The following is an 11,031-nucleotide window of genomic DNA, read 5'->3' on the forward strand; positions in this document are numbered from 1 at the left end:
CCTGGGTTTCGTCGACGTTTGCAGTCGGGACTCCCGCCTTCCTTCTGCTTTGCGACGCTTCACTTACGGCCCTCGACAGGTCGGGGCCGCGGCAGAACGGTAACCTATGAAGCTTGCCAGGAGAACCGCAGTAGGCTCGGCACTGACCAATGGGAAGGCGTAGTGGTCACCATAGCAACCGTTGTCGTGGAAATGAAGCTGTCAATGAGGGTGACCCCCCCCACTTCCAGGCCCGCCCCCTGCAGTGGTGAGTTCGTCTTTTGCTTCACCCTGTGAAGTGTATTTATATAAAATATGTTTAATATTGACTTACTTTAACGAAGCATTTCGGAATACAGTTTACAAACATAGCCAGCTGACTCAACTCGCGTTAACTGATATATGCTGAAAGGCAGAAACCTTTTGACATTCCTGTGTAGTCCAGCCCGTCCCTGGATAAAAATTTCGTTTTTAAAAGAGGCTCTGAGTTGTAGCAGGGATCCGTTTATTATTAATAATATATAGCCTCTGGGTTGAAAGCCATGAATGTCAGTGATAGACAAATATTTTCATTTCAACCCTGAAGTACAGGTTGTAGGGATGTGTACAACCGCCCAAGGTAACAAGAGTTGAGTCCCACAGCTGTGACGGCCACTCCATGCATGGCTTTTCCCATTACATACCTTCGTAGGTCATCAGCTCAAATGGGGAGAGGAGGGATAAGATTTTAACTTTTAAGCATCTAGATGTGTGAAGTACTTAGAGATATACAAAGGATCACTGCTTTTAGAAACTCATAAACATAAGGTTTGACTATCAGATCTGCTTCTTATTGACAAGTTAGCTTTTCTAAGCTTCAGGTTTCTCACAGTAAAATACAAATGATAATATTACTTATCTCCACAGAATTATTCTGAGGAGCAAATAAAATGAAATGTCTGCCTTATCCCTGGGAGATCTTATCCATTTCCAGAGCTTTTATTCCATGTGCTGCTCACTCCCAAAACTTTGTCTCCAGTCCAGACAGCTCTCTGGAGCTCCAGCCTGGTATATCCAACAACCAAAGTAACAATCACACGTGAATGTTCCACCAGCTGCTGTACATTAGTATAATCAAATCAGAATTCATTATCTTCCTCTTTACACGCCCACTCTCTCCCACACTGCTTTTGCCACGTTTGCTGTTATAGTTCTTCATGTTAGTGAATGACATGACCATCCACTAAGCTAATGATTTCCTGCACTCTCCTTTCTTCTCACAATCTTACGTGGGAACCTAAATACCGCTGATTCCACCTCCTAAATAGTTCTTACATCTATCTACATCTTTTCAACTCCATTAGTTGAGGCCATCATCATCTGATTACCTCCAACAGGTACTCTTGCTGCCGGTCTGGCCTCCTCTCAGTGCATTTCCCATAACACTTAGAATGTCATTCAACTTTTCAATAAATATTCAGTGTCTGTCAGTTGCTGGGCGTTGTTCTAGGCACTGGGAATTCAGCAGTTAAAAACAGATAAACCCCAGCCAGCTATAAAAAAAAAAAAAAAAAGACAAAAATCCCTGGCATAATACAGGGGAAGACATCAAAAATATTGAAGTAAATTATATAGTAATGTAGATGATGGGTACCATGGAAATATAACAAAGGAGGAGATAGGAGTGTTAGCAGGTGAGGCAAAGTTGCTATTTTTAAATAGGGTATCAGGAAAGACCTCACTGAGAAGATGTCATTTAAGCAAAGATCTGAAGGTGAGGGAGTAAGCCATGCAGACATTAGGGGAAGCATATTCCACAGAGCAATAGCAAATGCAAAGGCTGTGACACAGGAGTGTGCCTGACATGTTCAAGGGACATTAAGGAGACCTCTTGGCTTAAGTGGAGAGAATGGGGAAGGCAGTAGGAGATGAAGCCAGAAGTAATGTGGGCCTGATTATGTAAGGCCAATATAGGGACTTTGGATATTCTGAGTGAGATGGAAGCCACTGGGTTTTGAAGAGAGGAGTGACAGGATATGACTTACAGGATTACTCAGAAAAAAACTGAAGGGGGGACAAGGGAAGAAGCAGAGTGACCAGTAAGGATGCTACTGTAATGTTCCAGGACAGAGGTGATTGTAGCTTGGATGAAGGGTGACAGGTGGAGAGGGTGGGAGTGGTCATATTTTGGTTTTGCAGTTAAATGCTACCACTGAGCTGTATCCTCACCATACATTTTGGATATTTTTAAAGGAGGATGGACTTGTTTTGCTGATGTATTGAACAAGGAATGTGAAATATTTTTTTCATTAAGCAATTAGGAGAATGGAGTTGTCATTTACTTAGGTGAGGAAGACAGTGAGAGGAGTAGGTTTGAGAAGATCAGTTTTTCAGTTTTAGATCTTTCTAAAATACAAATCTGGTGGGGGGCCTCGGGCCTCGGCCATGCCCCCCTGACACCTGCAACCAGCCCAGCAATGACCACCGAGCCACCACAGGAAGTGCCCTGGCCCCCAAGCTGGGACAGTGGGGGGCTGAGGGCTTCAGCCACACCCCTCTGACATCTGCATCCAGCCCAGCAATGACCAAGCCACTGCTGGAAACCCCCTTGTCTCCCCTGCAGGAATCAGGAGGTGCCGTGGGCCTCAACCACATGCCCCCTCCTTCTTCCTTCCACCCTATTTCCCTTCCCCTTCTCCTCTCTCCCTTCCCCAACTGCTCTACAACATCTTAGAATGTAAAAAAATAATATTAATAAATAAATAAACAAAATTTTAAAAAATACAAATCTGAAATGTCAGTCTCCAGCTATAAAGCCTTCAATGGCTCCCTATTACTCTGAAGATAAAGTCCAAGGTTGCATGCAAGAAGTTTCTGGTTTCTGCTTACCTCTCCACCTTCTTGACAGTTCTGCCTTGGATTCTGCTGTACCGCAACTACTCCCATCACCCATAATAATGTGGTTTTCTCTTTACTTGTCTGCGTCCCCTAGTAGACCGTGAGCCCTGTAAGAGAGGCTTTGTCCCATCTCACTCACCATCCCATCTCCAGCACCTAGCATAACATTGGGCACGCAGTAGGTGCTCAATTTATATCGTTGATAAATAGGAAAGTTGTTGCACATGGTTAATAGTAGTAGCTAATGACTGTGGGCCAGATAATGTATTATGTATTAAATCGTCTACTCCTCAGAACAATTCTGTGAGATACTACTATTGTTCCCATTTTGCAAATTATGAATTGAGATCCAGAGATTCATAATGTACCGGATGCCACATACAATAAGTAGGCAGTTGTACTCCAGAGCCTACACTTTTAATCATTGTGCTATCCTGTCTCACTGTAGGAGCTCAATAAATAAGATCTTGTGATACCTGGTGCTGACCTCTAAGTGTCTAGCTGTGAGAATACCCAAATGAAAATTAAAATAGAAGAGATTTTTGAAAAATCTGTACACAGACACACCTAAGAAACCCAAAGACATGGGAATAGAAAGCTTGAGATGGAAGAGTTCTGGCTCTACCATTTTGGAGGCAGATTGCCTCTCATGGCCTTCTTATATCAGTATTTTCTGGGTTCAGCATTCTTAGATCCCTGTGAGATGTTTAAAGGAAACCAAAAAATATTTCATCCCAAATATACTTCTCTGACACATTTCAGGATGGCTATTCAGAGGGGCTGGAAACACGAGAATAGCTAAAAAGCTGCCTTTTGTGAGGGGGATTTGCCTCTGTAGAGAAAATCTGCATTGGTGACATAAACAGCCAGGCTTTGTCAGAGGCCCACTCCCTTGTCTACCATCTACTCTTTCTGAGGGCAGTTGTGGATTACCTGAGATATTTTCAGCTGCATAACAAGACAGGCTTTGCTCACATACTTCCCTCCCTATGATGCCACCTTCCCCAGAGCTTGGAGAAACTGGGTCCCAGGCCATTGTTCTTTGCTCATTCGTTTTCCCTGAAAATCATTTAATCCTACACCCCCCTACCCCCCCCACCCAGTGAAAAGGGTATGTAAGCATCAATCATCTTGCCCTTCTTTGAGTTTTCATGTTTTGTATAACTCCCGTGCACATAACAAAATTAATTTGTTATGTTTTTTTCCCTATTAATCTGGCTTTTATCAATTTTTTTTATAGACTCAAATTATCAAACCTTCAGAGGAAAATTTTAAACTTCCCTACAATGTTATAAAGCAGTGCTGTGGAATTTGTTCAGTAAGTGGTATAGAGTACAGATCACCATAATGCAGTGATCCAAGATCTACATCAAGGAAGATAATAATTAGAAGACAGAAAAGTATAAGGCATGTTGCAGTGAAAGAGAATTAACGTGTCTGATTGTAGCAGCCTGAACAGAATTGACTCCATTTTGTTAAACCTTTTAATTTAAAAGCTGGTTTTCGGGCCGAGCCCGTGGCGCACTCAGGAGAGTGAGGCGCTGGGAGCACAGCGACGCTCCTGCCGCGGGTTCGGATCCTATATAGGAATGGCCGGTGCACTCACCGGCTGAGTACTGGTCACGAAAAAGGCACACACACACAAAAAAAGCTGGCTTTCTCCTGCAACCCAAACCACATAGCCTGTAGTTGATTACCAGAACACAATGACTCCTCCTGCTCATATGGTTGCCAGAATACAATGACTCTTGCTCACACTGTACACAAAATAATTGCAGAAATAAAAAATTTTTAACCCAGATGGTCATTCCTTACTAGCTTATTTACCTGATCTCATTTGAGATTAACAGGAACTGAACCCATGGAGAGTGAAGTATGACAATGGTCAACTCGCACCGAGTGTTCCTTGATGATTATTTGAAACACTCAAGCATGTTTGCACATCCCCACTTGGTCATCATGAATCAGTTTACCAACACCCATCCTATAAAACCCTTTGGCAAACCTAGGAGAGCTGGAGATAGTCTTTGAGACATAAGTCTGCCATTTCCCCAGGCTGCTGGTTTCCTGATTAAAGCCTACCTTTCCTTATACCAACTCTTGTCTCTCAATTATTGGCTACAGAGTGGTGAGCAAACAGACCTTTTGGGGTCTCGGTAACATGGTTAGAGTCCAGCTAATATCTACCAATTATGCTCATTCCAGTAAAAATACAACACTAACAAGAGCACTAATTTATTTTTCACGTGAGGGCTCCAACTTAATGGTAAATTCAGAAACAAGACTAGGGTGACGGTATCATCTTTATTATTTAATATTGATCTGAAAAACCAGAGCAGGCCCCTCAAAAATTAGGAAAATTCCATAGTCCCTGAGTCCCTGGCTTTCAGTTAATATGTAACAATTTAGCTAGTGATTGTAGTGATTGTAGTAATTGTAGTTGAAATAAAAGGATAAAAGAAAGTAGTTACACACAAAGGTCAGAAACTTTCACCAGGTGGGCCAGCCAGTTAGCTCAGTTGGTTAGAGCAAGGTGTTATAACGCCAAGGTCAAAGGTTTGGATCCCCTTACCAGCCAGCTGCCAGAAAAAAACACACAAAAAAAGCTTTACTGGGGACCGGCCCATGGCTCACTTGGGAGAATGTGGTGCTAATAACACCAAGGCCACGAGTTCGGATCCCTATATTGGGATGGCTGGTTCACTCACTGGCTGAGCGTGGTGCTGACAACACCAAGTCAAGGGTTAAGATCCCCTTACCGGTCACCTTTAAAAAAAAAAAAGCTTGACCAGGTATATAGTAACAATAACTATAGATCTGAGTCAAAGTCATTAAGTCTGTATTCCCTTTTTGGAGGGGGATATAGATACCATCACTGATGTAATCTGAGTTGTTTTCCAGAAACCAAGATCTCCCCCAAAGGAGACTCATGACTACCCACTGATCATCAAATAGCCCCCAGACTAAATGGAAGATTCTAAGAATAACTTGTTGATTGCACAACTGCTCTATCCACAAGCTGATCGTGCACCAAGATCCGCACTCATGATTTTATCCTCTATAAACTTTTGTCACCAAGCAATCGGGGAGCTTGGGTTTTTAGCATGAACTACCCATCCTCCTTGCGTGGCATTTTGCAATAAAACACCTATCTTTCCATCACTGCAATCCCATTGTCAGTGTATAGACTTTATTGCATGTGGGCAAACGAATCCTGGTTCAGTTCTGTAACAGAAGTTTAGTAAGTATGACTGTCACAAATAAACATACAAAAAACACCTTTTTATTAGAGGAAAGATGCAATAGAGAAAAAAATCACTTTCATAATAGCAACAACAACAAAAATCTAGCATAAACTTAAGATATTTAATGAATCAGATAAAAATAATAGCGTTTCCTATTATAAGGAAACGGGTACATAGAGAAAATGGTGATTCTGGTTCTGGAGCAGGATGTGTCCAGATATATTGTCACAACATAAATCAAAGAAACTGTCAAGGACTACAAGTCAGGTCAAAAGGACTGAAAAGGCACCAACTTAACAATGAATCAACAGTAACAATGAAAAACTCATTGGCCACCTTTGGAAGAAGCTAGAGAACCAACCATAATTTTGAAAACTGGCACATAAATAGGAGAAAAGAATCAAGCACTTCTACTTTTTCTGTAGGAATGGTATTCAGGGTACTAGAGTTGATTAGGGCAGTTTCCTTCTTTAGAGGTATTCCAGGTAACGAATGAAAAAGAAACAATAGACTATCAACATTTGGCAAGAACCCTAATGAAATTATGGATTTAGGCAATGATTACCTCTTCCTGCTAACATCAAAAAGAGGAATAACTGGATATTATGTGCCCCCTAATGGAAATATACACCACAACTTCTGAGGTTTGCCCCTCTAAAAGAAAATAAACAATTGAACTTGAATCAGATCATCTTCTAGACCTAATTATCTATTCACATTAAATGCAGAGGGGGAGATGGGAAGGAGCTTGTTTAATGACAGGTGGAGATGCAATCGGCAAAATTCAAAATTGGCAGAATCTACAGAAAAAATAAATAAAAATTGCAAGGAAAGAAAAATGAAAAGACTCTAAAATTTAAGAGACTTAACCCAATGCAATGGTTAGACCTGGTTTGGATCCTGATTTGAACAAAACAACTATGCCAATAAAAAATATTTATAAGAGAACTGGAGAAATTCGAAGACTGGATTTTTAGTATTAAGGAATTACTGTTAATTTTTTAAATGTGATAATGGCATTATAATAGTGTTTTTTAAATAGTCCTAAGGGCTGGCCAGTTGGCTCAGTTGGTTAGAGCATGGTGTTGATAACACCGAAGGGTTTGGATCCCCTTACCAGGCAGCCACCAAAAAAAAAAAAAAAAAAAAGAAAGAAAGAAATAGCCCTAAGGAAAATGCCCCTTTATAAAAATATTCCACTATCTTTCTCTCCCTCTCTTAGCCCTTCTCTATGGGATGACACAGCAAGAAGGCTTTTGCCAGATGCCCGCCCCTCCACCTTGGTCTTCCCAGCCTCCAGAATTGTACATGCCAAGAAATAGGGATTTTAGGAGAAAGCAAACTGGCCTCTTTTATTATCCCATGGGATGTGACTTGCAAAAATGAAGTGGAAGAAATACCCCCTCTAATGTGGGGAATCAGTCACCATAATGTGAGGACACTCAAGCAGACCTGGATGAGTCCAGTGTGAAGAAAAACAAGCTTTTGCTAAAAGCTAGCACCAACTTGACAGCCATGTGAGTGAACCACCTTGGAAGCAGGTCCTTTAGTCCTGGTTGTCTTCAGATGACTGCAGCTGTGGCCAACATCTTTACAGTAACCTCATGAGAGATCCTGAGCCAGAAACACTCAGCCAGGCTTCCCTCAAATTACTAACTACTGAAACTCTGAGATATATTTATTGTTGTTTTAAATTAAGTTTGTGGGGTGATCTGTTAAGGAGCAATAGATAACTAATAAAGTTGTGGACCAACCCATGCTACAAAGAAAAAAAAAATACTTTAACAAATGAAAAAAGAAATGATAGAATATCACTAGTTTTCAACTCCATTTGAATTAACAGATGTAGTTATAAAGTATCAACAGCTATAATTTTCATATGGCAAAAAGCACCATAAACAAAATCAAACTGCCAAGCTGGAAGAAAATATTCACAACATATACCACAAAGGGTTAATATCCCTTATGTGTAAAAAACTCTTAAAAGTTGTGAGACAAGATTGAAAACCTAATAGAAAAATGGGACAGACAGATGAATAATTCCCCAAAAAAGGCCTCGAATGTAAGAAAAAATGTTAAAAATCACTCATATTTAGAGAAATGCAAAAATGATGCTAATATATCATTTCTTATGTATCAGCCTGGCAAAAACTTAAAAATATGACAACAGGATCTGTTGGTGAGACTACGGGGAAACAGGCATTCTCAGATATTGTTGGTGGAAATGCAATCTGGTACAACCCCTCTAGAGAGGAATTTGCAATGCATAATTAAAAAGTACATATGCACTTACACTTTGACCCAGCAATCCCACTTCTAGGAATCTACCCTGAAGATACACTTCCAACAATATGAAAATACATATACACAAGTTTCTTCACTGCGGTATTGTTTGTAACTGCAAAATATTAAAAACTTATATTCCCATACATAAGAAAATGATCAAATAAATTATGGTACTTCCACACAATGGAGTATGATGCAATTGTAAAAAAAAAAAAGAATGAGGAAGATTTCTATGTGAACAATTGTAGAATGATTTACAGGACATACTGATAAGTTAAAAAAAAAAAGCAAAGCCCAAAAATTATCTGTAGGATACCACTCTTCATGTAAGGAGATATAAGAAAACACACATCTATCAGCTCATTTGCACAAAAGAAATATAGGAAGATAAACTAGCAACCAGAGATAATAGGTTCCTTCAGGGGATGGAAAGGGGGAATTGGAATGAGATTAATTGTATACTTTTTTATATAGCTTTGACTCTTAGAACCAACTGAATGTTTCACATACCCCAAAAATAAATCAAACCTTGACTCCTTTGAACCACACTGGCCAAGTAAGTTCAATGTCCCTCAATTTTGGTTGATTTGATGGGGTTTTTTTTTTCATGATTTGAGGATTCATGATTAAATTGAGGGTTTGTTTGTTTTTTTTGAGAAAAGAACACCAAAAAAAAAAGATGTTGTGCCCTTCTCAGAGCATCAGTGGGTATATGATGTCAGTGTCTTATTAATGGTGATGTAAGTCTTGATCACTCGATTATGGGGTGTCTGCCAGGATTCTCCACTGTAGAGTTACTATTTTCTCCTTGGTAATTAAATATCTTTGGGGAGATATTTTAAGGCTATGCAAATATCCTGTTTCTTCACAAACTTTCACCCACTGATTTTGGCACCCATCAGTGGCTCCTGCCTTCAACAGTTATTGATGCTTCAAGAGTGTCGAGGTATAAAAATAAAGAAACTGAGGCGCTCTGACAGATTGGGAGGATACTTAAGGAGACAAGACAACTAAATGGAATCAAGGCTGGATCCTGGATTGCATCCTGAAACTGAAAAAGGACATCAGTGGAAACACTGGTGAAATTTGAATTAAGTCTATAGTTTAATGAAAAATATTGTACCAATGTTAATATCCTGGGGGTTTTTTTTGGTTTTGGTGGCTGGCACAGGGATCTGAACCCTTGACCTTGCTGTTATCAGCACCATGCTCTAACCAAGTGAGCTAACCAGCTAGCCCAATATCCTGGTCTTTATCATTGTACTGTGGTTACATGAAATGTTAACATTGCTAGAAACTGGGTGAAGCGTATACCAGAATTTTCCGTATTATTTTTGTAACATTTTTGTAAGTGTAAAATTATTTCAAAATAAAAATTAAAAATCTTTTAAAAAAATTACAAGCAATAACACATGTTCTTGGAGAAGACATTTTAATTGTCAATTCTATACAATTCCAATAGAAAGAAACATAGTAAAATGATTTTAGTTATCTGAAAAAGAAAAGATTTGTTCACAGTTAAAGCATACAGTAAAGACATTTCGAAAATCAGTAAGAGGATTAATAAAGCAGGATTATTCAATAAATGATATGGAATTACTATAGTCACTTGCGGGGGGAAACAAAATTAGATCCCTACTTTATCCTCACACTAAATCCCAGATGAAGTAAAGACTGAAATATAATCATAAGAGTTCTTGAAGAAAATATGAGTGAATATTTTTATAACCATGGAGGTGAGAAATACTTATCTAAGCATAAGACAGCCAGAAATGATAAAAGACCAATAGTTACAAATATGTTAATAATTTTAAAATAAAATTATAGGTCAAAATACCCCGTACAGTTAAAAGACAAATGAAAATTTGGAAAACTACATGACAAGTTCATCACTAATACCCAAAGAACCCTTTCAACAAAAAAGACCCCAACAGACAAACTGTTAAGACAAATATATAGATAATTAACAAAAATATTACAAATAAGCCAATGTATAATGTTAATCTTGACTCAATTAAACAATGCAAATAAAAACAATGCAATATTATTATGCACACTGCAGACTGACAAAGGCAAAATCCAGTGTTGCAGTGATGTGGGGAAACAGGTTCTGTCATAGTTTATAGTGTGCTATAAATTGGTACTGATTTAGAGCAACTTGCACTCATTTTGATCCTGCAATTCTATCTTTAGATAACATATCTTAAGGTTACAAACAAGTGTGTAAAGACTTACAAAAGGATAATAATTTCAAGGTTGTTTATAATAGTGAAAAATTAGAAATAACCAACATGGCCAGCCAGAGTACTGGTTAAATGTTCAAGTGGCATATCCACTATGAGATAACATGTAGTCATCATAAATGTTATCGTAGCTCTATACTTACAGAAAAGTGTGCACAACATGTTGATGGGAACCACACAAATGTAAGATATTAATAACAGGAGAAACTGTGTGTGGGGGTAGGGGCATGTAAACTGTACTCTGCTCAATTTTTCTGTAAACTCAAAACTGCTCTAAAAACATTCTACTACAAACAGCAATAACAATACAGTAAATATGGAAAAAAGCAATTCATAAAACTAAATGAATGATTTCAATTTTATAAATAAATACCTGGAAGACTATTTACCAAAATGTTAGA

This window comes from Cynocephalus volans, chromosome 7 (assembly GCF_027409185.1).
Source record: "Cynocephalus volans isolate mCynVol1 chromosome 7, mCynVol1.pri, whole genome shotgun sequence".
NCBI lineage: Eukaryota > Metazoa > Chordata > Mammalia > Dermoptera > Cynocephalidae > Cynocephalus > Cynocephalus volans.